Source organism: Oryctolagus cuniculus, chromosome 12 (assembly GCF_964237555.1).
Source record: "Oryctolagus cuniculus chromosome 12, mOryCun1.1, whole genome shotgun sequence".
NCBI classification, from domain to species: Eukaryota; Metazoa; Chordata; class Mammalia; order Lagomorpha; family Leporidae; genus Oryctolagus; species Oryctolagus cuniculus.
Window position 1 is genome coordinate 55,572,879 of NC_091443.1, and position 3,593 is coordinate 55,576,471.

Here is a 3,593-nt window from a genome sequence, read left to right on the forward strand (position 1 = left end):
TCTGCAGAGAAAAGGAAGAGCCAGCGTTCAAGTCTCAGGAGGCCACAAGCTTGGTGTCACAATAACAGAAAATCCAAGATGGTTAAGCACAGCAAGCAAGGAAGAGAGTGAAATGAAGAAAAGCTCAGTGAGATTGGTGGGGCCAGAGCGTGACAGGCTTTTAGGGACCTTGGCAAAGACAATGAGGTAGCGTAGGCATCTGATCTCCCCAGCAGGCTATGGTGTCTGCTACCTTTAGCCTCCAGAGCTTGCCATGAGCTTCTTTCCTATCAAGGTATGCACTTGTCTCAGATGGTCAGGATAAATTCTAGCCCCATTCTGTAACATTCACCAATCCATGAACCCCCTCTGCTCAAAACATTTTTTTTAGTCTGCCCATCTAATTTTACCCCTTAACTATTTGCAATAATTTTTTTCATCTCAGGGATTATCCCTTATTACTATCCCTTCCTACAAACATGTTGTAGATTTCTTTTTTCCAACATTAAATGATAATTTATTTTTCATGTTGAAAAGGCTTCAAAATATGTATGCACAAGATGAATGAAACAAACTACAGAGAATCACCATAGAGTAGGATACAAAAATACACAGGGTCTTTTACAGGATACAAAAATTATGTCTCTCGATTTAAAAAAAAAATTTCAAGAGAATTAAGTAAATTAGACCATGTCATCAAAGAATATATTAACTATAACTAAGATGAACCAGGACAAATCCCCAAAACATCAAAGTGAAATTTCTTTTCTATCCCTTCTAGCTGCATGGTTTTCGTTTTCTGTGTTGAGTTGTGCACTTCAGAGTCATCTGCCTCTTGTAGATTATCAAGCACGTCTTCCTTTGACTCTGTTTTTGTCTTGCATGTTTTTCTGTCCATGGCCTGGCATACTTGAGGAAGAATGGCATATTACAGTTTAATTCTAAGGAAATGTCAACCACCAGCAGTTCATCAGTATTGGGTTCCGATGTGAGCAGCTGAATGGAGCTCAACACGGTTGCAATGCTGAGAGATGGTCTCCAAGCACCTTTTGGTGGCAATTTGAGAACACCCAGACAAATTCTTCCAGCAGAATCAATGTTCACATGATAGACTGGAGTCAGAAATCAGATCTGAGGAGGTTCAAAAGGAAACTTCTCAGGAATAATAACTTCCAGCTTGAAACCTTTCTCATAAGGTGTGTTAGATCCACCTAGTATTTGAGCTGGCAGATCATCCACTTGGTCCTTATCTTGCCAGCACCATATGCCTGGGGTTGGCTCTGTGGCTAACATGTACATCACCCTCTTGAGATGCAAAGGTCTTTGCATGATCCCCAAATAACAGTAAAACCACACACAGTTCACCACTCCACATTAAGAGTTCACTGTAATGCACTCAACACAGCAGCACACCACACAGTTTGTAGATTTTTAACACAGTCTTCTAAAGCTGTTGGCACAAGAATTACAACATAGTTGGGGCCAGCGCCACGGCTCACTTTGTTAATCCTCCGCCTGCAGTGCCGGTACCCTGGGTTCTAGTCCCAGTTGGGGCACCGGATTCTATCCCAGTTGCTCCTCTTCCAGTCCAGCTCTCTGCTGTGGCCCGGGAAGGCAATGGAGGATGGCCCAAGTGCTTGGGCCCTGCACCCCATGGGAGACCAGGAGGAAGCTCCTGGCTCCTGGCTTCAGATTGGCGCAGCGCACCGGCTATGGCAGCCATTTGGGGGGTGAGCCAACAGAAGGAAGATCTTTCTCTCTGTCTCTCTCTCTCTCACTGTCTAACTCTGCCTATCAAAAAAAAAAAGAAAGAAAAAATAACACAGTTGGGGCTGATGTTGTGGCATAGTAGGCTAAGCTTCCACCTGCAGTGTTGGCATCCCATATGAGCACCAGTTCATGTCCCAGCCGCTCCTCTTCTGATCCAGCTCTCTGACTGTGACTTGGGAAAGTAGTAGAAGATGGCCCGAGTGCTTTGGCCCCTGCACTCAGGTGGGAGACCTAAAATAAGCTATTGGCTCCTGGATTCATATCAGCCTAGCTCCAGTCACTGCAGCTATTTGGAGAGTGAACAGTGGATGGAAGACCTTTCTCTCTTTCTCTCTCTATCTATATCTGTATCTCTATCTGTAACTCTGCTTCAAATAAATAATTTTTTAATCTTAAAAAAAAACATAATGAGCATGCAATTTTTTTACATCACCTAAATTTCCATGAGATTTTGTAACCTAATCAGCTTGTAACTTCTACACAGTAAAAAGCATCATAGAATTATGATTTTGCATATGAGAAAGTAAATTGGATTGTGACACTTTGTAGCCTCTCTATTAAGAAATTTTAGTCATTTGAAATAATTTATTATTCTAGTCCTAGTAGGAAAACAGCAAGTATTACTTCTTTTTTTCTTTTTCTATTTTTTTTTTTTTAGTTTTAGAGAGATAGATAGACAGAGACAGCTACCATATGCTGGCTTACTCCCCATATGCCAGCAATGGGCTAGGCCAAGACCAATGCCAGGAGTCAAGAACTCAACCCAGGTCTCCCACATAGGTGGCAGGATCTAATTACTTAAGCCATCACCACTGCCTCCTAGGATCTACATTAGCAGAAAGTTGGAATCAGAATCCAGAATCAGGTATAATGTGAGGCACAGGTGATGTAACAGCTAAGCTAGGGGCTAGCATTATGGCATAGCAATTCAAGTCCCGGCTGCCCCACTTCCAATCCAGCTGCCTGCTTACATGCTGGGAAAGCAGCAGAGCATGTCCCAAGAGCTTGGAACCCTGCACCCATGTAGGAGACTTGGGAGAAGCTCCTGGCTCCTGGCTTCAGCCTAACCCAGCCCAATGTGACCATCTGGGGAGTAATCCAGCAGATGAAGATCAATCTCTCTCTGTAACTCTGACTTTCAAAAATAAATAAATTTTTAAAAAGTCTCCTAACAGTATAGAAACACATTTTTGGGAAAAACGGGAATAATTACAGGGCTTTATCTATAGTTACTGGGCATATTAGCAGAAATGCATAAGAAGGCATAACCCACTGATCCAATTTTAGGCTGATAAAAATTCAAAATAATTTCAAAATAACCTTAGCTCTTTTCTCTCATTTATTGAAAGGTAATAAATGTGATAGTGTAAAAATATACAAACAATTTCTCTTTAAAATCCTCTTTACATTTCATCTGTTTTCTTCACACATTACATGTGTTCCCTCATATCTCACCCCAAGACTGAAAAAACAAAAGTCATCCTTAAGAACAGTAAATGTTTACATATTTCCAAAGCACTTTTCTTCAGATTCTGCACAAAGCCCCAAAAATCAGTATGACAAGAGAAGATCCTCCTCAGAACACACAGAAGGATTTTCAGGCCTGTCCAGAATCCTCCTTATCAGAAAAATGTGGAAACAGTCCTATGTTAATACTTCCTATTTTAACACATTGAAGAAGAAAGAATAGTATCTCCTCCTCAGTTAGGGTCAGAAAGCACACTAAGAAAATTCTGCACATTGAACTAGTAAGTAAAGCTTTCACAGTACTGTGTTTCATCGGATTTGTATTTGTAGCATGGACAGGGAATGTTAGAGATGTTTTCTTTCTTGATATCACTAAG

The 3,593-nt window shown here is 41.2% G+C and overlaps 1 pseudogene; it reads right to left on the reverse strand.

The window, feature by feature from the left end:
- Window positions 1–697: 697 nt before the first annotated feature.
- Window positions 698–1,308, reverse strand: LOC100356060 (ubiquitin-conjugating enzyme E2 T pseudogene; annotated as a pseudogene).
- Window positions 1,309–3,593: the final 2,285 nt, after the last annotated feature.